General features: G+C 46.6%; 1 long non-coding RNA gene across 1 annotated transcript; it reads left to right on the top strand.

Annotated features, from left to right (window-relative positions):
* The first annotated feature begins 578 nt into the window (after positions 1-578).
* On the top strand, positions 579-15,124 carry LOC308169567. The gene is made up of 3 exons (XR_013937760.1): positions 579-636; positions 14,562-14,792; positions 15,096-15,124. It is a non-coding gene; the product is annotated as an uncharacterized lncRNA (long non-coding RNA).
* Positions 15,125-27,808: the final 12,684 nt, after the last annotated feature.

The raw sequence follows: 27,808 nt of genomic DNA, 5'->3' as shown, positions 1-27,808 counted from the left end.
ACAGTTGGTAATTAATGGGCAGTCAAGCGTGCGAAGTCCACGCCCACACAGCCCTCTGTCTGACCAGGAAGTTGATCCTAAGTAGAAGTTTATTGTAATTTTTTCTTGGACACAAAATACAATTGGAACCATTTAATGTCTACTTTCCAGACTCTTTAATTACAAAGAAATGCAATCAGTAATCCATAGGTTATTGCATTTGCAGTCTAGGTGGGCTTTCAGTGAACTGGTTGGCTGTCAATTGACCCTGCACTGTTTGTGCCTCCATTGTTTCTAGCTGCAGGTCCTCTTCAGCTCATGTAACCATGTATCAACCAGAGTCCACAGAGTCCCTCGGATCTGGCTGTGGTTCTCCAGCCCTGAAAATCACACAGTGGGGTCCAGAGATGGTGGCAGTGAAGCTGGAGGAAGAAGATGTAGAGGAGAATGGTGTGATGGTGAAAGAAGAAGTGGAGGAGAAGAGAGTGATGGTGAAAGAAGAAGTGGAGGAGAAGATAGTGATGGTGAAAGAAGAAGTGGAGGAGAAGAGAGTGGTGGTGAAAGAAGAGGACGGAGGAGAAGAAATTAGGGAGGAGGGAGGGATGGTGAAACAAGAGGACAGAGGAGAAGTGGAGATGGAAGACAGTGAGATAGTTGGTAAGTCTTTGTTGTATAGTGGTGAGTGTCATTGCACTGCTACAAAATCAATGCTGCCAGTGCACTGTAAGTCAGTCAGAACCTGCATAGTCTGACAGTCCTGGTCTCTCCCCTTGTGTGGGATTGATCTATCATAGCTAGTTCCCCAGTCTAACCTAGTCCTTGTCTATAGGACAGCAACATTTAAACACATTTTAATCAAATAGTTGGAGCCACCAAATCCATCTAAATGCAGGGAGTAAAGTTCTCTGTCGCTACGACGGATTTCCGTCAATTTGATTCCAAGTCGCGTCATATTTTCTGTCAATTGGCTACCTGGTGTAATATGATTTGTAGAGGCATACTATTTTGATGTCGGTATTAGGTATATAAATGATATATAATAGCCTATATAGCCTACATATAGGCCTTTATTGGCTACAACTATGCGACAGTAACTTCACAGACACGGCGCCCTGCAAAGCCTGCCTACAGTAAACTTGATCGTTAATCTAACTGTTGTCCTTGTATCCTTACACTTATGAAAACATTAAATCATATTTATAGGCTCTAAACTATAGCCTAGCCTACCCTCGTTTGGCCATAATGGAGCCTATTCTCCAATGGCTATCCGCTATGGCTGTGGGCTATAGCCTCGCTGCAAGAGGATTTAGAATAACTGCTTGAAGTTTGCCACCTATGGACCCACCAGACACTGCGTATCATCTGTGGTAATGCTTGGCCAGGCCTGTACTGCAGCCATCTTCAGTTGTTGTTTGGTTTGAGGTCTTTTGCCTAAAATCTTATCATTAGGAAATTAAATACGTAAATATGTTCAATTGGATTTAAATCGGATGATTAACTTGGCCTATAATTGCTCATTCCCCACTGGTGGAATGAGCTCCCCACGGCTGTCAGAACTGCAGAGTCACTACCCATCTTCCGTCGTAGACTGAATTAGGGCTGCCACAAACGATTATTTTCATAGTCGACTAGTCACCGATTATTTTAACGATTAGTCGACTAATCGGATCATAAATTACAGCTTATCGCACAATTACTCAATCGCTCTTATTTAGCTATCATCTTCTAAATCAGCTTCTAAATTTAGCTTGAAGTTGTTAGTTGTTGTTGTAGGCATGTGCTAACTAAAAATAAAGACAATTAAAATGATTGTTCACTCAAAAATAGATATTTTAATGAACTTTGCAGATTTATTTCTGGCATCACTTGCATGTAATGTAATGTAAAGAGTAGTAGAGAGTGCAAACTGCTGAGTAAAATGAGGTAGGCTAGCTAGGCACTAGGCAACCAAAAGAATACAAAAACAAAAATAAATACTTGTACAGAGTACAAAAGTTTTGCTTTCCATAGTAGAACGCGCCTTCTTAGCACTGTAACGTTAAGACAACATTTTTAGCTATTTGATAAGTATCGCTTTGATGACAACGTTACAGCACATAACGTAAAATAATGTAAGAAGGCTTTTAACGTAACAATATCGTTAGCCAATAACAAGCTAACTAGCTTACCGAGACGAGCCATCGTCTTCCTCGTCATCTGCCACAACGTGCTTCCTTTTGAGATGCTCGCGCATCATAGACGTGCTGCCATGATAAGCGAGTTCAGCTTTGCAAATTGTATATTTTACTTTTTTTTTTCAACGTTGTGGTTAGGGATGCTCCGATTTATCGGCCACCGATTTAAATCGGCCGATTTCACTCCAAATGACTCGATCGGTGATGGGCAAAAATGGCCGATCGCAAAAACCGAAATTTTTTTTAATTTTTTTATTTTTTCCTGGGGAAGACAGATAACTGAACAGAAAACATAGGAGGACGTAACAGTATGTAAACCATGAAGACCACGTTTATGATGTCTTTTATACAGCCATATCGACTGACTTGGGCTTCAGGCCCTAACTGGGTGATAGTGATGCTCCGATCTGATCGGCGCCGATCGGTATCGGCCGATATGGCCTTGATCGGTTTTGATCGGAGTTCTCAAAACGGCCGATCAAACACGACCGATCAGTTTACAAAATGGCGTCGCCAGTCTGGAAATATTACACAGTGTCGGAAAGAGACAACAAATATGCCGTTTGTAAAGTCTGCTCAAAAGAAATACCTCGGGGAGGAACGCACGCAAGGTCTTTCAATACCACGAATATCATACGGCATTTGCTGCGTTCGTCGATTCGCTCAGAGAGCGCCGAAGCGCACACTGGGCTCGACGTCATAAAGGGACCGAGTGCTTTGATTGGACGAGAGGCGTTCCAGGAGTGCTGGTCAGAGTTCCAGCGCGACTTCACGAGCGTAGTGTAGGTAGTGTTCACCGACGTCATGTGACCCCGCGAGCAGGAAGTCACTTGGCCCATAGCAACAACAACTATTAGCGCGTGAGTTTTAGGTCTTCCTCTGTGCACCTTGCACAAGTGTAGATAGCGAGCGACTTTTCAGCAGCAGGACATATTTTAGATGATAAGAGGAACAGGCTGAGTGCCAAAAACGCTGAGATGCTTGTATTTCTCAAGGCTAATCTGCCAGTGATGCTGCTTAATCAGAAGTAAGGTTTGAGTCTGAAATCTCCTTAGGTGCAATGTTTTGTTTTTTTGTTTTATTGATTATGCTGACTTGCTGTCTTATCTCCTCCTAAATATGACTTGAAACTGACTGACTTGAAACAGTATTTTATATTTGGCTATAGCCTGTTTATGTTGCAGTTTAGTTTGGGTATGTTTATTGTTCCTCAGGAAAGCTACAGTTACAGTATAATATATATATATATATATATATATGGAATGTTGCACATTTGATGTGACAGTGTACATTTTATTTATTATGATTTTTATTTTCACATTTTATTTGTTTTTCCTGAAGTAAGCTACAGGTGGTTGTGAATTCAATAAAACAGATGGTCGTCAATTCATGATACTTTCTCATCTCCTAATTTCATTTAAATACTTAATATACAATGTCAATGGTGTTAAGAATAATTAAAAACATAAATAATGCTACACAATAAATAGAATGCTACAATTGCCATTTTCGACGCTGTGATCGGTGATCGGTGATATCGGATCGGCAGATCACTGATTCCAGTGATCGGTGATCGGTGATCGGCACCAAAAACCCTGATCGGAGCATCTCTACTGGGTGATAGGCCAGACTTTTACTATGCCATAAAAATGGGTCTGCGTTTGCTTGGTGCCTAATGGATCAAAACTTTTGTCTAAAAAGCAAAAAATATGTAGGCTATCCAGTCAGTAGGCCTACAGTTATGTATTTAAAAAAAAATCGGTATCGGTTGATCTTGAGGAAAAAAATCGGTGATCGGTATCGGCCCCAAAAATCCAGATCGGAGCATCCCTAGTTGTGGTTGAAATGTTCCCACACTTTAGAGGTACGAGGACGGGAAGACATTTCTCTGTTTGTTTTTCCGGAGATGTCACATGTGCCCCGGATGACCGACACTGCGCATGTACATCAAAGACACTGGGAGACGCTAGCCAGTGGCAGCTTCAGGGAAGAAAAACGAATGCTTATCGCTTATAAGGCATTGGCATTGTAAATAAGAATTTTGTTCTTAATTGTCTCGCCTGGTAAAATAAAGGTATAAAAAAATAAAAATAAAAATAATCAGCTCCAAAAAAACATGCAACGACGTCGATTACCAAATATGTCGGCGACGATTTTGGTAATCGACGTCGTCGCGACTAGTCGACTAATCGTGGCAGCCCTAGACTGAATACCTCCATCTCTTCAGGTTACACCTTAACTGCTCCTCCTGAGACATCTTCTGCCCCTCAGCACTACGTCTCCTAAAGACACATGCTTTCACCTCTACTGTGTCCCTAAGAACTTCTATTGCCCCCCTTGTACTGTTTCTCTGTTTCTCCAGTGTAAAAAATAAAATAAAAACTACCGTATTTTCCGCACTATAAGGCGCACCGGATTATAAGGCGCACCTTCAATGAATGGCCTATTTTAGAAATGTTTTCATATATAGGGCGCACCGGATTATAAGGCGCACTGTCGTTTTTTTTTTTTTTGACGGGTTCCGTTATGCATCCACTAGATGGAGCTGTGCTAAAGGGAATGTCAACAACACAGTCAGATAAAGTCAAACTTTATTAAGCGTTCTGACAACTCCGTTCACTCCCATGGTAACGTTGTTCAAACGTTAATGTGCATATTAACAATATTAACAATAACATATTAACAATATTAACAATATCTCCCAGCCTTGTTCACTCTTCTCCCAAACGTGGAGGGGAACTTTTCCCTGATTCAGTAAACACGTAGTAAAAGAAACAGTCTGATAGTATTGTCGTTAGGTATACTGTGTCGTCGGAAACGTATCTACTGCCATCGATAATGTTCTCTCTTCTCTTGGGGTTCATAACAACGTAATGATCAGAGTGATCTTAAGTTCAAAATCTAAAGCCTATGATACACGGGCAACTGTGAAGAAAAGGACAGGATGTTATCCTCCGTCTCGTCAGGTTCTCCTCCTTCATTTAAGATGTCTTTGTCTTTGTAGACCTCAAGCTTCACATTCCAAAGGCATGGGTGTTCTACAATGACATGGAGACAGAGGGATGAGATGTTCATTAATTCAATTCAGTCAAACATTCAAACTTTATTTCAGTAAACACGTAGTAAAAGAAACAGTCTGATACCACTAAATCAAACGTTAGTGCATAACTCAACATTGTTCAGTTATGTATAACACGTAAAGCTCACTTTTTCAGTTCATTCCTCGTCCACGAATCCCTTGAATTATTCTTCTTCAGTGTCCGAATTGAACAGTTGGGTGAGTACGGCATCCATTCAGAGCACATGATAGCATAACAATAGCATAGCATTCGCGGAGATTCCAAGATGGCGGCCGTCGTTTACTGATTACCGTAATGCTGCAAGCGGTGTGGCTTTGTAGTTTACCAGTCGTACTGAAACATTTTATTATTATTAAAAAAAAAATATTGGTCATGTAATTTTTACATTTTGATCCATATATAAGGCGCTCCGGATTATAAGGCGCACTGTCGTTATTTATTTATTTTTTTGGCTTTTAAGTGCGCCTTATAGTGCGGAAAATACGGTAGGTTTAGGAGAAGGTTTTTCCTGCTATCAATGGCCCCGGGCCTGAGCTGGATTACTCTTCCTGCTACAAATGGTGGACTGATGATTCACATGCTTAGTATTCAAATGTATTGATTGTAAGTCGCTTTGGAATAAGGCGTCTGCTAAATGCCAAAAAAAATGTAATTGCACAAAGGGTTCACATACTTTCAAGCAACACTGTTTGTCACCACCCAGGTGCTCAGTGACATACCTCAAAACACACAAGACAAACAGAATGAATGACGACACTTTTAATTCAAATAACACCCCTTTAGGGGACAGGTGTAGAATTATTTCTAAAATCCAATAACAAAGTGACTATTATATTAATTGTATTGGTCTGAAAATGTAACTGGAGAAGATGGGGAAATCACCGTGGCTAAAGCACCGTCAAACCCGCTGCCACGGAGAGCCACTGTGATTACCCTCTGTATGTGTGCTACACAGGGAATTCTTGCTGCCGCTATTGCGAGCGCTATCTGTTCCTATTGTGGTGACCTTGTCTGTTATCTTCCACTCCTTTGCAACTTCAACAAACTGCCTAAGGCCGTTGTTAAAGGAGCACAGTCTAATACTGAGCTACTGAGATGCTAACCCGTGGACTCTGGTTGACGCGCCGTGCGTTCTAGTTTAAGGTGTTGCTGTTGGTTATACAAGATCCGTAGTCGTTGGTTTGCTACATAATAAACATTTATTGCGTTACTATGTGCCATCAATGGCTTAATCACTTGTACATAGGGTTGGGTACCGAAAATCGGTACAGGTAGGTACCGGTTACTTTACATTCGGTATGTACCCGTACCGAATCGCAAAGGAGATTTCGGTTCCTCATTTCGGTACTTTTCAAAAAAAAAATAATCTTCCCCTGGTGTCCGGTGTCATGCAACAGTTAACCACACGTGACTTGAGTCGTGACGTGAGTGACATCGCCTGTTTCCAATTTCCAATCAGTGCGTGCGTGGTAGTGAGGTGAGCATGTGTGTTGAGAAGAAGAAGAGTGAGTTTATAGTAAGTGTAGTAATATAGTTAGTGATTGTATTATTGTATTATTGTATTGATATTATTATTATCATCATAATAATCATAATCATATTATCTAATTTCGCTAGCTAGCCTAGCTACGAGGTCACCGAGAATGCCGAAGACCGCAATGAAGACCGCAATGAAGCGTTCTAAAGTGTGGCTGCATTTCACCCGACTCGATGAAAACAACGCGAAGTGCTCAAAATGTTTTAAATCATTCGTGTGTAAAGCAGGCAACACATCGAACTTGATGAAACACCTGACAACGCACGCGATACATTTAAGGGTAGAAGGGTGCTCCGTGTTTGACAGCTTGCGCAAGTTCACCCGCCCTTCGGCTGAGCAGCAAGCACCTCCGGAGAGGGGGAGGCGGAGATCGCCATTCCCATTGAGGATGATGATGACAGCATTTCCTCAGGTTAGTAATAATGTTTCCGTTTATTTATTTAAAGAGGGGGACAGTGGACATTCCCTATGATTTCTTGTTTTGTTTTATTTAACCAGGAAAGGGACGGGGGATTGAGAGATTAAACATGCAGGTAGGTAGGCCCAGGATGGATGGTGTTAGCTGGACTGGGGGAGGGGGAGTAGGGTGAGGGGTGTGTGGAGGTCAGGCAGACCGTCTGATCCGCACCCAAGCGACCCCAGGTGTCGTTATGTGGTACAGCATTCAAGAGGGTCCTATCCAAGACAGGCAGCAGCAAATATTTAGCTACAGTCAGTAACATTATTTAACCTATGTTTATATTGTTGGCTCAACAATGTAACTGTGGTTGTAGGTGTAACTGTGGTTGTAGGAGTAACTGTGGTTGTAACTGTGGTTGTAGGTGTAACTGTGGTTGTAACTGTGGTTGTAACTGTGGTTGTAGGTGTAACTGTGGTTGTAGGTGTAACTGTGGTTGTAACTGTGGTTGTAGGAGTAACTGTGGTTGTAACTGTGGTTGTAGGTGTAACTGTGGTTGTAGGTGTAACTGTGGTTGTAACTGTGGTTGTAGGTGTAACTGTGGTTGTAGGTGTAACTGTGGTTGTAACTGTGGTTGTAGGAGTAACTGTGGTTGTAACTGTGGTTGTAGGTGTAACTGTGGTTGTAGGTGTAACTGTGGTTGTAGGAGTAATTGTGGTTGTAACTGTGGTTGTAGGTGTAACTGTGGTTGTAGGAGTAACTGTGGTTGTAGGTGTAACTGTGGTTGTAACTGTGGTTGTAGGTGTAACTGTGGTTGTAACTGTGGTTGTAACTGTGGTTGTAGGTGTAACTGTGGTTGTAACTGTGGTTGTAGGAGTAACTGTGGTTGTAGGTGTAACTGTGGTTGTAACTGTGGTTGTAGGTGTAACTGTGGTTGTAGGTGTAACTGTGGTTGTAGGTGTAACTGTGGTTGTAGGCGTAACTGTGGTTGTAGGTGTAACTGTGGTTGTAACTGTGGTTGTAGGAGTAACTGTGGTTGTAACTGTGGTTGTAGGTGTAACTGTGGTTGTAGGAGTAATTGTGGTTGTAACTGTGGTTGTAGGAGTAACTGTGGTTGTAGGTGTAACTGTGGTTGTAGGTATAACTGTGGTTGTAGGTGTAACTGGTTGTAGGAGTAACTGTGGTTGTAACTGTGGTTGTAGGTGTAACTGTGGTTGTAGGTGGAACTGTGGTTGTAGGTGTAACTGTGGTTGTAGGTGTAACTGTGGTTGTAACTGTGGTTGTAGGTGTAACTGTGGTTGTAGGTGTAACTGTGGTTGTAACTGTGGTTGTAGGTGTAACTGTGGTTGTAGGTGTAACTGTGGTTGTAGGTGTAACTGTGGTTGTAACTGTGGTTGTAGGTGTAACTGTGGTTGTAGGAGTAACTGTGGTTGTAGGTGTAACTGTGGTTGTAGGTGTAACTGTGGTTGTAGGAGTAACTGTGGTTATTGTGCCTCAGCAATAAAAAAGTGAAAAGCTGTTTAATGTTGTCGACCGTGTTATTATTATTATATATATATTATATATATAAAAAATAAAAATAAAAGTACCGAATTAAGTACCGTTTTGGTACCGGTACCGTTTTTAAAGTATCGGTTAGTAACCGGTACCGGATAAAACCCAAACGATACCCAACCCTACTTGTACATGAACAATAACAATAACAAACTTAGCGCCCTTGCGGTCAAACCTATTTGCCCTTCCGGGGTCAACACCTGACGATAACAACAAATGTGCTACCTTATATACACCTGCCTCAGGTATTGTGACAGCGCCACCCCATGCCCACACAGTGAATTACAACACGCATCACAGAACCATATCTGGCTCCTACAGCCGTGTTCACACTTGACTTATTTTTTTAGAAAAAGGCGCAGGCTTTGCCGCCTTTTTCCCAGAATGCATTTCGCACCGGCTAGCAGCGGGCAATTTAAATCGTCCATTTTAAACCTCCATTGGCTAAAAGCTGTAATTTTGGCTTTACAAGTGTTAACATGTCATTTTATGAAGTTTTAATATGTTTTCAGGCAAGAAAGTAACCATATATATTCCCATAATGTGTCCCAGGGTTTCCGTTAGAAAAATTTGCCGTCGGACATCGTGTCCGGGAAGAATTCGATTTACCGGACAAACGTGATATATTCCGGTCATCATATTAAAATATAATAAATAAAAAAAAATTCAAAATCATATATTTTTTTTATCCAAATCTAATATAGCTGTTTGTCGCGGTGATTACTGTTGTGTAGCGGCCTATATATGCCATTTAATGTCTATTTCTCATCCGATACGATTAGATGCGAGCTATATAATATATAATAATATAACATGATTTGACGCATGCGCGCTATGCCATGCGTCAAATCCAGCGCTGAACGGGTCCAGCGCTGAACGGGCGCCTCACTGGGAACTGAACAGACAGCATCGATCAATGAACGGACTCCACATTACGTTAACTGAAGTTTGTTAAATTGTTTGGGATTAATGTGAGTTTTCTATTTTCTCTTTACAGTTTTACCCTTTTTTTTTAAATCAATAAAACAACGTCATTTCTATAAGTCTCGCTGGTTGGGAAGGCATTTCGTTTAGCTCGGGAGTATGACAATGGGAAGAACATAACTGTTTATTGAGAAACAATTGATAGGCAGTCTGGGATACGTATATAAAGAAATACCACAATGTCTAGATGTATAACATTTTATTGAACAGTAACAGTGCAAGCATGTAGGCTACGGGGAATAGGGATTTTGGTCAGTAGGTCCTTTGTACAGAGGGCGTTTCTCTCCGACAACGCGTTCCCAGGTACCATGGAAGTCATAGGTAGTCCAGCACACTGACAGAGAGACAGACAGACAGACAGACAGACAGACAGACAGACAGACAGACAGACAGATAGACAGACAGACAGACAGACAGACAGTCAGCTTACTTCTACCCTTTTGAGTGGAATTACTCCTTTAATTAGCTGTTAGCCATCTCAAAGCCCCCTGAGCTGCTCGTCAACACTGAGAATAGACCACATTATAGAAACCAAAACACCGTTTTTTAAATCCACAGGGAATAACCGAGAGTGTAAGGAAAGGCACACCCAGCGCTGTCAGTGGTGGGGAGACTTGAAGTGGCTTTGCTTGATTTCCATCACAGATTCAAGGATTGAAACACTGATGAAAATAGGGAGTAATAGTGATGGGATTATCTTAGATTATTTTAGATTAGATTAGATTAGATTAGGTGAGATTCAACTTTATTGTCATTGCAGAGTACAAGTACCAGACAACAAAATGCAGTTTAGCATCTAACCAGAAGTGCAAATAGTGATATAAAAACAAACACTTAATTTTCGGGGAAACTGCTAAAATAAAATAAATTAAATAAATTAAAAAAGAAAGCGACTATTAGCACCGCCGAATGACAACAAACGTATGAGTAATGAGTAAAACAATGTCACTTTTATAGTATGTTGTTTAACTTGCCGTTCGGTCGCCATGGCTCTGGTGTGTGTAGCAGCTTCAGCTAGCTGGCTGGAAACTTCTAGGGGTGCGTTCGTAAACACGCTCTGAGAGCGCCGGAGCGCACGCTGGCTTCGATGTCACAGAGCGACCGAGTCGTTCGATTGGACGAGAGGCGTTCCGCGAGTGCTGATCGGATTTCCAGAGCGTGTTTACGAACGCACCCAGCCAGCTTTAGCGAATTGTATTCAAAGGGAATTATTTTCACCGGACAATATGTCCGACGACTTTTCAATGTGTCGGACTTCACCAAATTTTACCGGACAAAGACCGGTAATTGCCGGTTAACGGAAACCCAGATGTGTCCAGTTTATAAAAATAACCTGTTTATACATCTGATCTGACGGTTTTTTTCATCTTCTGTTCGCTAGCTGCGTTCGTAAATTCGCCCTGGAAATCTGATCAGCACTCATGGAATGAATGAATGAATGAATGAATGAATGAATGGACTTTATTGTCATTGCTACAGTACAGGTACCAAACAACGAAATTTAGGAGGGGTGGCTCCCCTGGTGTTAGGAAAGGGAAAAAAAAAAAACTTGAAAAAAAAAATTCACAAGAGGGGAAGGAGCTGGTTTACATAAATAAAGGCTATGTACACAATCCACTGTACTATACTGTACAGATAGACGACTAGGGTTGTCATATTGCACAATAGTATTGTTTCACGTTATTTAAAGTGTCACAGTTTGCAGGCTTGAAATGTACATGTTTGTGCCTCAGCACTACACCTGATTTTTTCAGTCCAGCAGCTGCCATACAATCCGTCCAGACTGTCCAGGGCCCAGAACTTAGGTCTTTGCTGTGTTCAGGGCCTGGACGGCCCTGTGGTAGAAGCTGTTCTTCAGTCTGTTTGTCTTAGCGGCCAGGGTCCTGAACCGCCTTTTCGAGGGCAGCCTGGTAAAGTGTACGTACCCAGGGTGGGTCGGGTCCCTGGAGATCTTGGAGGCCTTCCTGAGACAGCGTGTGTTGTACAGCTCTTCCAGAGAGGGGAGTGCCTCTTATCCAATCAAATTACCTGGTCCCTTTATGACGTTGAACCCAGTGTGCGCTCCGGCGCTCTCAGAGCGAATTTACGAGCGCACCCTGCGTTGCTTATACTTCCCTTCCTGCTTCTGAGTAGATTAGACGTGCTTCTCCCTCGCTCCTCTCCTGTCCTTTTTTCTTGCTTCTTTTTTTATAGTTTTAACTTCTTTTATTTCTTTATTTTAAGTTTTTTATATAGCTTTTACTACATTCTTTTATATCCTCTTTTGCTTATTTTGTTTTCTCGCTCTCTACAATTTTCACGCACCTGGAGCACCAGCGTGTACAAGCAATAGCCTAATCAAGGAGTCACCAGTCCACAGTTTGTCTCTCGGACACCGGGCAGAATATCCTCTCGGCGCGGACATGTTTCGCCTTGCAGAGGCTGCAGCGGATATCTACAGAAGATTGCAGTACTTGAAACAAAGATATTTCAACTGAAGGACTCTGCGAACCGAGTGGCACCGAGTCAGAATGCTAACGTGAGTAGCACCCGGCCCACTGAAAACGATACTTTCCCTCTGAATGCCCGTCGGGGAAAGCCGGCGCCCTTGACTCTGCTTCCCGCAGACAGTGACTCTCAACCTGAGATTAGTACCGCGACCGGCTGGCCGTCACTGGCTACCCAACAGCTACTGTGTGAGCCTGGATTAAAGGGGCTGCAAGCTAATGATGCTACAGCACAAGCTAACAATGCTAGTTCAGGGCCCACCTTAAAACCAGCTACCAGGCTTAAGCAGCACCAAGGTAATGATGCGACAAGACCAATAGCAACTTTAATTATTGGTGACTCTGCTGTAAAGCATATCAATATTGGCAGTAAGAGGAACATAAAAGCATACTGCTTCCCTGATGAGATGGTTTATAACATAACAGAAAAAATCCCAGAAATCCTGTCTGCCCATGAAGATGTGAACAAGATTATTCTACATGTTGGAACCAATGACATAGCCAAACAGCAATCAGAATTACTGAAACGTGACTTTGTCAAACTCCTAAAGATGTTAAGATCCTTGAATGTTGAATCATACATTAGTGGTCCCCTGCCTTCAAATGGATGGAGAGTTAACAGATTCAGCAGGCTACTCGGAATAAGCACATGGCTATCAACTAATTGTCACCTACATGAAGTAAACTATATTGACATTTTCAATCTATTTTGGGAATGCAGAGACCTCTTCAGCAAGAATCGACTCAACAGAGCCGGAGAGGCGCTGTTCACCTCTAACCTACTTTACTCCATCAACCACCCAACAGTAGATAAGAACAAGAACAGGCCACAATCAAATGACTCAGCCACAGATGCCGGTCTCCCCAGCCACAAGGACAGGTCAACAGCTGACGCACCACAAGACGAGGACGTCAAGGAGAAGGCCTCTCCCACCCTCACAACGCTGGACCCTGCCTTTGCTGTTCAACTAGCAGAGGTGTCAGTTCCAGCGACTCCCAACCCCCCACCCACAAACCCCCAGGCCTTTACCCTCTTTGGGATACTCCACCTGACCCCTTCACAACCCTCCACGACACGCCACCTCGCCCCTACCCTAGCCCTCTCCGGGCACCACCCTTCCACTTCCCTCTCACTTCAAGCCCTGTGCTTTCATCCCCCTCAGAGGGGACGCATGCACAGGTCTCTGCATTCATCTCATCCTGTATCCTGAATCTAGCTACCCCCCCAATTCGCACACCCAAACCCCCCCATCCCGTCCCCCCTCCCCACCCCCATCAAAGAAAACCCAGAACACTCTCTCATCCAGCAAGGACACGGTCATCCAGCAAGAGATAAGCACCTCTGCTATTCCTACACAGATTACTGCTAGACAAAACAATTACAACTATCCCTCAGCACATCCTGTACGTAAATCAAGGCTAATAACTGTTACCCGTGAGACAACTGTGTATTCAAACTGTGATGCAAAGTTCATGCAGCTGAAATTAGCTCTTTTTAATGTCAGAGCTTTGAAAAAGAAATCATTCTTGATTAATGACCTGATAACCAAGAATAAGCTAGATTGTATATTTTTAGTCGAGACATGGTTAACCAATACCGAAGGTTTAGGGACCATAATAGAAACCTGCCCCCCAAACTATAATTATCAGCAGTCAATTAGACAAAACAAGAAAGGAGGAGGCATTGCAGCTATTTATTCAGCTAAACTTGTTTTCAAGGACATTGACCTGGGTGAAGTCACATCATTCGAATATTATGCTCTTGAGCTCAAAGCAGAAATATCAGTCCTTATCATTACAGTATATCGACCACCAAGATGCTCATTATCAGTATTCCTGCAAGAATTTTCAGAACTGATCTCAACTGTCGTCACTAGATTTGATAGATTAATCTTGAATGGAGATTTGAACATTCACATTAATAAGAAGGATGTATAAAAAAAAAAGTATAGAGCTCTTGAACCTACTCAGCTCAGCAAGGTGAGTCGTCCTGACCTGACCTATGATGTGTTCTGATGTAGAAGTTAACCCACCCGATAGGTCTAGTGCTGCTAAGTGTTGTGGATTGACATGACATCATAATGGAAGCTGTGGTTCTCGTGGTTTATACACATGTAGGAAAGGGATTCAAAGTTGGTCATTGCACAGAGTACAACGAAATGCATTAATGCTCTAGAGGGGGCATCTAGGCAAAGGGGTCACAGCCATTATAGGGATTCGAACTGCTGCCAGCTGCCAACTTTTTGCAATCATTAGATGTCAGCTCTACCGGTTGAGCCACAGCCGCCCCCATGTACAGTATGTATTCTGTTGTGATAGACGTGGCTATATCATGTGGTCACGCTGACGTGCACATTCATTTTTCCTCAGAGAGAATCAGACAGAGAGAGAGAGGTCAGTTTGCAGTCCATCCGTGATCTGAAGCGCTTGATTAAGAGAAGCCAGGCTGAGCTCATTGAGATCGAGAAGCAGCAGAAAGCAGCAGAGAGGCGGGCTGAGGGGCTAATTAAAGAGCTGGAGGAGGAAGTCACTGAGCTACAGAGGAGAAGCACTGAGCTGGAGCAGCTCTCACACACTGACGACCACCTCCACCTCCTACAGGTCAGTTAGTTAAGTGTCCTTCTCTCTTGTTACGACATGAGAAGAGCTGCTCTTTTATTAGAATCATTTATTTTTTATTTATTCTTCCTGTAAAGCATATTGCATCGCAGTTGTGTCTGACATTTACTCTACACTTTACAGTATGTATTGATTTATTTGATTTATTGACAGATCAACTGATCATATTTAAAATGTAATCAGAACATCACGATGCCTAATGTCTCCTCTCTCCTACTTTCTCCCCTCCAATACTGGTCTGAGATCAGAGTTCACAGTGATTCTCTCTCTTCTCTTCTGTTGCAGAGCGAGAGTCTCCCATCCAAGGACTGGTCTGAGATCAGCGTTCACAGTGATCTCTCTCTAAGGACTGTGAGAGTGTTCCTGTCTCAGTTGGTGGAGAAACTTCAGAGTGAAACCAAGAAGGTGTCTGACGTTGGTACGGACTGATAAGGACAGACCTTCTAACATCAATGTGGACAGGAGCTTAGATCTGATGTTCAATAGTTTACCCATGAAAGAACTACGGCTGCATTTACACTGCAGATTGTCATGCCTAGTTCAGATTTTTTGCCTATATCCCCAAAAAATTATATCTACTTTTTAAAATGACCCATATCTGATGATACTTTCACCTGTGGTGAAATTTGCTTACTTGCGTAACACTTGAAACAACCCGCATGCGCACATGAGGGTTTGGTTACCGGAAATGAAAGTAAACAGACAGCCGGCACTTGCAATGGATGCAAACGAGACAGAAATTATAATCCCTTTTATATATATTAAAATATAAAGCCAGTATGTTTAGAGGTCCGCAAAATATTGTGCACATTTTACGGCGGAGAAGAAAGAGGACTCTTTCTTAAAATTACTAAAGTACTAAAGCACTTTCTGCATGCATGTTTTACATGGAGATTGTGCTGGATAGTCACAACTGAATGACATATTTCCTTACTATCACTGTGGTCTTTGTATCGATAATATAAATGTTCTGTCCAAGACCAGAACAAGTTTCTATTCAGGACATATAACTACTCTGAAGATAACTATACACTGTAGATACAAAGTATGAACATACATACTAATATGTGAGATTACGTTATATTCATTTACTGAAAAGATTTAAGCTCATGTCCATAGACATAAGCCATGTCACCTGACTACATGGGTCTCTTCTGTGTCCACAGAGCTGAGGAGCATGCAGCAGTATGTATGCAAGTATGCAGGTATGTGCTGTTTAAACATGCATTGGTAATTGCAAACATGCTGTCTTAAAATCTCTGAAGTGCATTATACCACAGATATTTACATTCCTACCATTAAGCATTTTATCCAAAGCGACGTACAATTAGAGATTACAGGGACAGTCTCCCTGGAGTAATTTAGGGGTAAATGCCTTACTCAAGGGGTGGTGTTCGCAGGTGGGATTTGAACTCATGACCTTCTGATCACCTGTCCAACTCACTCCTATGAACCAAATCATGTCAAAATGATCAGTGTTCTGCCGAGTCGACAAAAAATCTGCCAGGCTACAAAATCATTCTGTCCCCAATAATGCAGATTTAAGATTAGTTATTCCTAATTATTTAAGTTTTTGTTTATTTATTCTATAAGGATGAGCAGCTTTATGTGTTCACTCTTGACAACATGCACACTGACAACATCAACTGTACATCATTTAAGGAAAAATAACAATCACCATAGCACCTTAAGGGCTGGTTCCAAATGGATACGGGTCTAAACGCAGGCATATTGGCTATATTTGTTGGTGGTAACAGGTAAAAATACCATCACGCTGGGCGGCTATGGCGCAGGAGGTAGAGCCGCCGTAGAGGAGGTAGAGCCAGCTTCTCATGATCGCAAGGTCGGCAGATCGGCGGTTCGAGCCCCGGCTGGCCACATGTCGAAGTGTCCTTGGGCAAGACACTGAACCCCAAATTGCTCCCAATGAGCGGGCCGGCGCCTTGCATGGTAGCTTGCCGCCATTGGTGTGTGAATGTGTGTGTGAATGGGTGAATGAGAAGCCGTTGTAAAGCGCTTTGGATAAAGGCGCTATATAAGTGCAGTCCAAGATATAATATCATGTATATAACAGCATTGGAAAGGCCCAGTATAAACTATGTGTATGTCCTCCACAGTGGACGTCACTCTGGACCCTGATACAGCACATCCCAGTCCATCCTGTCTGAAGATGGGAAACAAGTGAGACATGGAGACACACGACAGAATCGCCCTGACAACCCAAAGAGATTTGATCATGTTGTCATTGTCCTGGGGAAGGAGGGCTTCTCCTCGGGGAGGTTCTACTATGAGGTGCAGGTGAAGGACAAGACTCACTGGTCATTAGGTGTGGCCAGAGAGTCCATCAACAGGAAGGGGCAGATTGCACTTAGCCCTAACAATGGTTACTGGGCTGTGGTGCTGAGGGGTGGGGAGTACAAGGCTAAAGATAGCCCTGCTGTCCTCCTCTCTCTGTCAGAAGCCCCAGAAGGTGGGGGTGTTTGTAGATTATGAGGGGGGTCAGGTCTCCTTCTATGATGTGGACAACAGTTCTATATCGTGGAGCTCCGCCCCATAGGGGAGCTCTGCTCCTATTGGTTTACCCCGCTACCTAAAGTAGCCAATGACTGAATTTTTCGATGCCTGCGCCCGCCCTGGGGTGCTATAAAAGGGGCGTCCTTCGATCCCTCATTCTCCCAAAAATTTCAGCACAGGTTTACATCTGAGACTGCAAGAAGGACGACTACAAGAGACTGGAGAACCCGCCAGACACTTCCCTTCAGCGATGGATCGTCCGCCGCCGACCACGAAGAAGTTCCTCCGGGACGCCTGCCGCTGCGATTTCCTAGCAACTGAGGACAAGCACGACTTCTGCCACGTCTGCCTCGGCCCCCAACATGCCGAGGCGGCGTTGGTCGCCTCCCCCAGCTGCGGAAAGGCGAAAGAGGATGGCCTGGTTCAAGGAGAGCATTCCCCTGGCGGACGCTATCTCGGGGATGCTATCCGACTCCATTGCGAAAATCACCACAGACCGACCCAACGGTCTGTCTGCAGCGGAGGCGGTGCTTCTGAGCAAGCTCAGTGCCGCGACGATGTACCTGGCCCAGGGCGTCGCGGTTTGTGGGGGTCGCCTGATGGCAAGCGCGGTGGTGCAGCAGCGACAGATGTGGCTGACCGGGGCGGACCGGATGGCCCTACTGAATGCTCCAATAGAGAGACAAGGGCTATTCGGTCCCGCCATGGACACCATGACGAAGCGCCTGGCCGCGATGGAGGAGGCTAAGAAGCACCTGGCCAGACACCTCCCCCTCCAGCGACCCTCCACCTCTTCTTCTTCCGCCGGGGTGACGACTAGGCCGTCAACGGCTGCGAAACGGAGGTTTCGGCGTGATGCGGCGCTGGCTCGACCTCTACCGACGGAGCCATGCCCCACTCGGCATCCCCAGCCCCCGCCGCTGACCACTGGGAGGGCCCGCTACGGCCCCCCACGGCAGCGTGACCCGGTTTCACTGGCGGAGGGGTCTGTAATGACCCCACCACCTGCTACCTCATAGAGGCAAAAGAAGGAAAATCCCCACCTTACTTTTTCAGTAAAGGAGATTTTCCCATGTTATCTACCAGAGTGGAGACCCGCCTGCCTTGTCAGAGTGTGGTCCAATCGCTACCGGTTAGAAACAAAGCGGAGACTGGCCCAGCTTACCAGCGTGTGGCCAGCTCTCTGCCTAGCGGACTAACCCCTATCACGACACAAACGGGGTTAAACACCCCTGTCTGTAGCTGTATAGAGGGACCGTTATTTACATCAAAAACACCTTACTTTTTCAGTAAAGGAGAATTTCCCATGTTATCTACCAGAGCGGAGACCCGCCTGCCTTGTCAGAGTGTGGTCCAATCGCTACCGGTTAGAAACATAGCGGAGACTGGCCCAGCTTACCAGCGTGTGGCCAGCTCTCTGCCTAGCGGACTAACCCCTATCACGACACAAAGGAGGTTAAACACCCCTGTCTGTAGCCGTATAGAGGGACCGTTATTTACATCAAAAACCCCTCCATGTCTATCAGGATCTGGCCCAGCTCATGAGCGTGCGGCCGGTTCTTTGATTATCAGGCACAATAAACCTAAGTCAATAAAGGGCATTGTTACACATAACAAGCACTCTTTACAGACGGCAACCCATCCCTTTCGAAATGACCCCACCTTGGGCTGTGCCACCTCCTCGGTGTGCAGCGGCGGCTGGGGTCATACAGAAATTCAAACTTTTTCTGTCGACTGCACCACAACAGACGGCCCAGCCGCTGTCGTTGCGTTATGCAGAATGGCTAGAAGGGGCAGGTGTTCTGTCGGGCTGGCTAGACAGGACATTGAGGGATATGCACTACAGTTCATTCAGCCTCCTCCGCCCTTCAGGGGCGTGAGAGAGACTGTTTTGTCCTGCCCGATAAAAACACGTGCGCTCCAGGAGGAGATTACGAATCTCCTAACAAAGGGCGCAGTGACAATGGTTCCGAGGGACCAGTGGGACATGGGGTGGTACTCCCCGTATTTCCTTGTCCCAAAGAAATCGGGAGGCATGAGACCCATATTAGATTTAAGGGTCCTCAACGAGAGAGTGGCGAAACGGCCCTTTCGTATGTTGACGACGAGACGCCTCCTGTCTTGTATACAGAAGGGCGACTACGGAATCAGCATAGACTTGAGGGACGCGTATTTTCATGTGCCAATCACAGAGAGGCACAGGACATTTCTACGTTTTGCCTTCCAAGGGAAGGTTTACGAGTACACGCGCCTGCCCTTCGGGTACGCGCTTGCTCCTCGAACTTTCTCCAAATGCGTGCAGACGGCACTCGAACCACTGAGGCGAAACGGGATACGCATATTAGCATATCTCGACGACCTACTGGTCTTGGCCCAATGCCCAAATCGAGCCATTCGGGACGCAACCTCACTGGTGCAGCACCTCACTCAGCTGGGTTTAGCGGTCAACTGGACAAAGAGTGCTCCGTGGCCGGCTCAACAGTTTTCCTATCTAGGCATTCAGTTGGATACTGCCAAGATGAGGGCCAGTTTATCGGCACCACGGAGAGCGACACTGACGTCAGCTCTCCGGGTGTGTCGAGTGACAAATACAATCACCGCTCTATCAATGATGTCCTTACTAGGACTGATGTCTGCAGCCCATGTAGTGGTCCCCTTAGGCCTATTACACATGCGCAGACTGCAGAGGTGGTTCGCACGACTGCGACTGGATCCAGTGAGACACCGTCGCAAGTTGATTGCAATACCGAGATCGGTCAAAACCGACCTGAGCTACATGGGCAGACCGGCATCCCACTACCCAGTCTTCACGGACGCTTCGTTGACTGGGTGGGGAGGAGTGTGTCAGGCAGGTTCGGTGGCAGGAAGATGGGGACCGTTGGAGACGCGTCACATCAACCTGCTGGAACTCGAGGCGGTCAAGTTAACGCTACTTCATTTTGCCCCAGTGTTAAAGGATCTGGACGTGTTAGTCAGATCCGACAACAGGACAACAGTAGCATACATCAATCGTCAAGGGGGAGTACGCTCAGCGTCACTTCATCGCCTAGCGACAGATGTATGGCTGTGGGCTGTCACACACCTGAGTTCGCTAAAAGCTCTCCACATTCCAGGTCTGCTCAACGAAGGAGCAGATCTGTTATCACGGGGAGGCCCGAGGGACGACGACTGGAGGTTAGCACCCTCCATTGTGTCGCTGATTTGGGCACGGTTCGGGCAAGCAGAAGTGGTTCTGTTTGCGTCACGGACGAATGCGCAGTGTCGCCTTTGGTTCTTCCTGCGCGAACAGGACAACCCGCCATTGGGAGTCGATACATTCGCACACCACCCATGGCCGAGGGTCCTGTTATACGCGTTCCCACCCCTGACATCTATCCTCCCACTGTTGGCACGAGTGAGGTCAGAGAGGCTAGAGTTAATTCTTGTAGCCCCGGACCGTCCCGGAGCCCCGTGGTTTCCGGAACTGATGGAGATGTTGGTAGAGGGCCCATGGCCCATACCTCATCGACAAGATGCACTCTCTCAAGCCAGAGGCTTGGTGAGGGGGCCGCCTATGATGGGGGGCCCCCTCATGGCCTGGTTACTGAGAGGGATTTGTTAGAACGCAGGGGTCTGACAGACGCGGTCATTCAGACCATTCAGAGTGCGCGCGCGCAATCCACTGCAAAGGGATATGCGGCGCGCTGGCGAGTGTTTACACAGTGTGAGGGACAGGACGTTGACCCAGTCTGCTGTCGGGTCGAAACGTTCTTGTGCTTCTTACAGTCGCTGTTTGACAAGGGATTGGCGGCGAGAACTATTAAAGTTTACGCGGCTGCCATCTCAGCTTGTCATGAGGGTTTTGCGACAACGACACTGTTCAGTCATTCGCTGGTTAAGCGTTTTTTGACTGGAGTGTGTAGGCTTAGACGCCCTCATAGGACTCTAATGCCAAAATGGGACCTGTCGATTGTGCTAGAGGCGCTGTGCGTGCCCCATTCGAACCCATTGACACTGTGTCGTTGCGTTTATTGTCTCTCAAGACGAGTCAGCTCCTCGCCTTGACTACGGCTAAGCGAGTGAGTGATTTATGCGCTCTCTCGACACGGGCAGATTGTTTGATCATATCTGTTGACGAAACAAAAGCTGTATTACGCCCTAACCCGGCTTTTATCCCTAAGGTTAATCGTGGGTTTAGGGTCTGAGCGTCTTTTTTCCTCCTCCTCACGACGGAAATACATTTTGAAACTAAGCAGTGGACACATCTTTTTGCATTCTGAGTAAGTAAGACTACTTCTACTTAACCTGGACTACTTATAGTGGATACCTGTGTTGTTTATGAAGTTTAATAGTTTAACGTTGTAAGTTGTTTAGTAAGTGATAGTGTTGTAACTGTCTATTTTAAAAGACAAAGCCTGGCACTCTAGTGAAACCAGTAGCCCCAGTAGCCCCCCTGAGCCAAGTAGGTGCTAATCTGCAAGTAGGAGGAGCCTCTGTCCTGTATATCTGGAAGAGACCAGGGGACATTGGCTCATACATGCGACTAGGGAGAGCACCTGTCAGTCGTTCGCATTAGTGGGAGGGGCTACAAGCCTGCTAGTTGTTAGCAATTACTGAGTCTCCATAATATCTGGCCTGTCTGAGAGCGACAGCCTCTGCGACAGCCTCCTGACACTAAGACTCTTGACAACAAGACGGGAGTCTATCTGTGGGAGTCAAGACTCTTGACAACAAGACGGGAGTCTATCTGTGGGAGTCCATCGAGGAAGGCCTGAGAGGAAGCCGGAAGCCAGGATACTAAGTACCTTCTCTTCCAGTTGTTTGTAGTGTTGCTGCTGTCTTCTCATGTCACTCCGGTCTACTGAGTGCGCTTAGCTACTCCTAGTTCTGTTGGTTCCTTAGCCCTCTTCCCCTCTACATACTTTTGCCACAATGTGCTTTCTCCCTATCCCTGTTCTTCTGACACTCAGGAGGACACCTAGATGCTACATCCCTGCTCGCAAACCTTCCAATCTCATCTACCCACCTCTTTCTACTGACCATGACTTTATCGCCGCAGGCGGTCTCTGGAATTGCCAGTCGGCGGTCCGGAAAGCTGACGCTATCTCAGCTTATGCATCTCTTATGGCCCTCAATTTCCTTGCTCTCACTGAAACCTGGATCACACCAGAAAAGACAGCTACACCGGCAGCCCTCTCTGCCGCCTACTCCTTTTCTCATTCCCCTAGACCCTCTGGCCGAGGGGGAGGCACAGGACTCCTCATCTCGCCCAAGTGGTCACACACTGTCCTTCCCCTGGCACAATTGTCTACATCCTCCTTTGAATTTCATGCTGCTTTTGTCTCTTCCCCGGTCAAACTCCACATTGTTGTCATCTATCGCCCCCCAGGCCAACTCGGTGACTTCCTAGGCGAGATGGATGGCCTTCTCAGCTCTTTCCCTGATGATGGCACTCCGCTCGTACTACTAGGTGACTTCAATTTCCAATCTGAGAAGCTTCTCTCATCTGGAGTACTTGACCTTCTCCTCTCCTTCGGCCTTACCCTGTCCCCCTCTCCTCCGACTCATAAGGCAGGCAATCAGCTCGACCTTGTCTTCACCAGATCTTCCCACACTTCCAACCTTACCGTTACCCCTCTTCCAGTTTCTGATCACCACTTTATATCCTTCTCCCTTCCCCTCAAAACTTCCTCTTCCCTCTCAGCCTCTAACCACTTAAGACCCTCTCGTCGTAACCTACGTACCCTGTCCCCCAGCGCCCTCTCTTCTTCTGTCCTATCCTCCCTACCCTCTGTCGAATCCTTCTCCCTTCTATCCACTGATGCGGCATCCTCAACCCTCCTGTCCGCTCTCACCTCATCCTTCGACACCCTCTGTCCACTAACCTTGAAGCCAGCTCGATCCTCTCCTCGAGCTCCCTGGCTCTCTGAAACGCTACATGCTTGTAGACTAGAGCTCAGAGCAGCTGAGAGGAAATGGAGAAAAACTGGCCTTTCTGATGACCTTAACCTCTATCACTCTCTCCTTGCCAACTACGCCTCCTCGGCATCAGCTGCTAAAACATCCTACTATCATTCAAAAATGCATTCCTCTGCCTCTAATCCTAGAAAACTGTTCTCCACTTTCTCTTCACTCCTAAATCCACCTCCTCCCCCTCCTCCTTCCTCCCTGTCCGCCGATGACTTTGTCACCTACTTTGAAAAAAAGGTGGACGACATCAGCAGCACCTTTCTCCCCCCACCGCTCCCTCCTCCCACTAACAATGCTAACACCGTTCCCACTAACAATGCTAACACCCCTTCCAAACTCTCCCCTCGACACTCGATCTCTGGATTGTCATCTTTTTCCCCCCTCTCCCCCGATGAGATTCTCACACTTATCACATCAAAGCGGGTAACCACATGCCCTCTTGACCCCATCCCCTCCCCTCTTCTCCAATCCATTTCCGCCGACATCCTTCCTTACCTTACCACCCTAATCAACTCCTCCCTATCCACTGGATCTGTCCCAGCGGCCTTCAAAATAGCCAGAGTCAAGCCTCTCCTCAAGAAACCTACCCTTGACCCATCATCTGTCCACAATTACAGACCGGTATCCCTTCTCTCCTTCCCTTCCAAAACCCTTGAACGCGCGGCATCTAAACAACTGACTGACTATCTCCGGAAGATGGATCACTTAGACCCCCACCAATCCGGCTTCAAGGCTGGGCATTCCACTGAGACTGCGCTCCTTGCTGTCACGGAAGCCCTCCACTCTGCCCAAGCTTCCTCCCTCTCCTCTGTTCTCATTCTCCTTGACCTGTCTGCTGCCTTCGACACAGTCAATCACCAGATCCTTCTCTCCATCCTCTCAGACCTGGGCATCTCTGGCACCGCACACTCCTGGTTTTCTTCCTACCTGGCGGGCCGCTCCTACCAGGTGACCTGGAGAGAATCGCTATCTTCTCCACGAACCCTCTCCACTGGAGTTCCCCAGGGTTCCGTCCTAGGGCCCCTACTCTTCTCCCTCTACACCAAGTCTCTTGGCTCGGTAATCTCTTCACATGGGCTCTCCTACCACAGCTACGCAGACGACACTCAACTCTTCCTGTCCTTCCCCCCGTCTGATGTACACGTGGCAACCCGTATCTCAGCATGTCTCGCTGACATTTCAACTTGGATGGCTGACCACCATCTCAAGCTCAATCTTAACAAGACCGAGCTCCTCTTCATCCCCGGGAAAGCCTGCCCTCTCCAAGACTTCTCCATCACAGTGGAGAACTCTACTGTAACCCCCTCCCTGACAGCCAAGAACCTTGTAGTGATCCTGGATAACCGACTATCCTGTGCGGAGAACATTGCAGCAACGGCTCGCTCCTGCAGATTCCTCCTCTACAACATCAGAAGGATACGACCATTCCTTACCAGAGAGGCAGCGCAACTCTTGACCCAGGCACTGGTCATCTCCCGCCTGGATTACTGCAATGTACTCCTGGCTGGGCTCCCCGCTTCAGCCATTAGACCTCTGCAGCTCATCCAGAATGCTGCTGCCCGGCTGGTATTCAACCTCCCCAAATACTCGCATGTCACCCCTCTCCTTCGCACCCTGCACTGGCTCCCGATAGCAGCTCGCATCAGATTCAAGACCCTGGTGCTTGCATACCAGGCAGCTAAAGGGACAGCCCCTGCCTACCTGAAGGAAATGGTAACCCCCCAAACCCCTGCCCGCTCACTCCGTTCCTCCACCTCGGCTGGCCGACTGGCCCCACCTCCTCTACACAGCAGTCGGGCTGCCCGATCACGTCTCTTCACAACACTGGCTCCCCGCTGGTGGAATGAGCTCCCCACGACTGTCAGAACGGCAGAGTCACTACCCATCTTCCGTCGTAGACTGAAGACCCATCTCTTCAGGTTACATCTTAACTGCTCCTCCTGAGACATCTTCCGACCCTCACCACTACGTCTCCTAAAGACACCCGCTTTCCCCTTTACTGTGTCCCTAAGAACTTCTACTGCCCCCCTTGTACTGTTTCTCAGTTTCTCCAGTAAAAAAAAAAAAAAAAAACGTTTTAGTAGAAGGCGATAATAGGGAGAAGGTTTTTCCTTCTATCAGTGGCCCCGGGCCTGAGCTAGAGTACTCTTCCTGCAACGAATAGTGGACTGCTGATTCACATGCTTAGTATTCAAATGTATTGATTGTAAGTCGCTTTGGAATAAGGCGTCTGCTAAATGCCAAAAATGTAAATGAAAATGGAGAGAGGGAGAGGCGTTTACATTGTCTATGTCCGGTGCGCGCGTTGGCACAATATGTGAAACGCACAGCAGGACTGAGATCTTCTCCCGGACAGAAAGCCGGGGCACCACTCTCGAAGCAGAGGCTGTCCCATTGGATTTGCGAGGCGATCATCAATTCGGGCTCATTCCACCAGGGGCATGGCCACATCAGTGTCCATTCTCAGGGGAGTGGGAGTGGAGGAGATATGTGAGGCGGCGTCTTGGTCGTCGCCATCACTTTTTGTACGGTATTACTTGAAAGATATTTCTTCCTCATCCTTTTCTCATTCTGTCCTCAGTTTTGCTGATGACTGATGTAGTGGGGAAGGCACTTGGATTACCCTGGTCATGGGGATTCTATTCAAGTGCTGTCAGGATGAATACGGATGTGCCTGGGGAGGGGACCCTCCTCCAGGACATGTTCCGTTAGATCAACAACCCTACGTGCTCACGTAAGGGCTAGATCAGTGGAGCAGACTCGGTGTGTGTTGGGCCAACTTTTTAAGGTTGTCTTGAACCAACATCAGTGGTCAGCTCCGGGTGCCGCTGAGATTGTTTTCTGACTAATAGTCTCAGTGGGGGTACATTTGGCCTCGCTCGCTCCGCCTAAACCAATAGGAGCAGAGCTCCCCTATGGGGCGGAGCTCCACGATATAGAACGATAGTTATGGAGATAGACTCCAGTTCTATGAGTGGAGCGGAGCCCCATAGGGCTGCTGGCCCACTTCGACTTGTTCAAACCCGGCTGTATTGTATGTTTGGGAGAATGAGGGATCGAAGGACGCCCCTTTTATAGCACCCCAGGGCGGGCGCAGGCATCGACAAATTCAGTCATTGGCTACTTTAGGTAGCGGGGTAAACCAATAGGAGCAGAGCTCCCCTATGGGGCTCCGCTCCACTCATAGAACTGGAGTCTATCTCCATAACTATCGATCTCATATCTACTCCTTTACTGGCATCACCTTCACTGAGAAACTCTATCCATACTTCAGACTAGTGTTGTTCCGATACCATTTTTTGCACCTGACCGTGCAGTACTTGCCGATACCGAGTACCGATCCGATACCACGGCGTTTGAAAAAAAAAAAAAAAAAAAAAGTTTTTAGGCATTCCAAGTTCAGTCTGTACAGTTTGCAGACGTGAAGTGGCCAGTGGGGAATGCTTGAAGTGGCCGATGATCTTTCTCCCATTGGCCAGCGCTGACAGTAGGCCTTCCTGCACCACTAATGCATGTGTGTTCTGTGTTCTGCATATGTAAACAATTCAAACAAACATAGAGAAAACTTCTCCTCGGGAGAAGGAAGGAGGCAGGAAGTACCTGCCGCACGGAGACAGACAGACAGAGAGAGAGAGAGAGAGAGAGAGAGAGAGAGAGAGAGAGAGAGAGAGAGAGAGAGAGAGAGAGAGAGAGAGAGAGAGAGAGAGAGAGAGAGAGAGAGAGAGAGAGAGAGAGAGAGAGAGAGAGAGAGAGAGAGAGAGAGAGAGAGAGAGAGAGAGAGAGAGAGAGAGAGAGAGAGAGAGAGAGAGAGAGAGAGAGAGAGAGAGAGAGAGAGAGAGAGAGAGAGAGAGAGAGAGAGAGAGAGAGAGAGAGAGAGAGAGAGAGAGAGAGAGAGAGAGAGAGAGAGAGAGAGAGAGAGAGAGAGAGAGAGAGACGGAGAGCCACAACAGCAGATCCCGAAAGGGGGTGTGGCGCGGAGACGGAGCCGAAAGGGGAACAGCTGGGCGGGACTCGGAAAAGCGGCCGCGCGGACATTATTATTATTATTTGAACTCTCTCCAGCACGCCGGTGGCGGTGCTAGACTGTGCAACCGAAATAAATATCGATTAAGGTCGATATGTTTTTCCTGTAAAATGTGTCCTATCTTGGCTGTGGGTTGTATCGCTTTAAGCGGAGTGGCGTAGTCTATATGTCTGAGGGCTGCGTTGGTAAAAGTCGCTCTGGGAAACTGATCGGCACTCGTAGAACGCCTCTTGTCCAATCGGATTCCTCGGTCCGTTTATGACGTCGGAGCCCAGTGTGCGCTCCGGCGCTCTCAGGGGGACTTTCCGAACGTTGCCCCGGTAGCATAGCTTAGCTTGGGCTCTGAGCAGCTGGAAGGGACAGCAGGTTACCTGAGGTGAGCCTCGCTGCTCCACCGCTCCTCTCCTCGACAACCACAGTTGCGTGTTTGTTTTTCCGCGATAGTGAAAGTTTGGTATCGGGTGTTATATATTTGTTAGTACTCGCCGATACCGATACCAGCATTTTTGTG

This window comes from Nansenia antarctica (assembly GCF_963989245.1).
Source record: "Nansenia antarctica genome assembly, chromosome: 13".
Taxonomy (NCBI): domain Eukaryota; kingdom Metazoa; phylum Chordata; class Actinopteri; order Argentiniformes; family Microstomatidae; genus Nansenia; species Nansenia antarctica.
The sequence above is the reverse complement of the archived record's forward strand: the minus strand, read 5'-3'. Positions and strand labels throughout refer to the sequence as shown.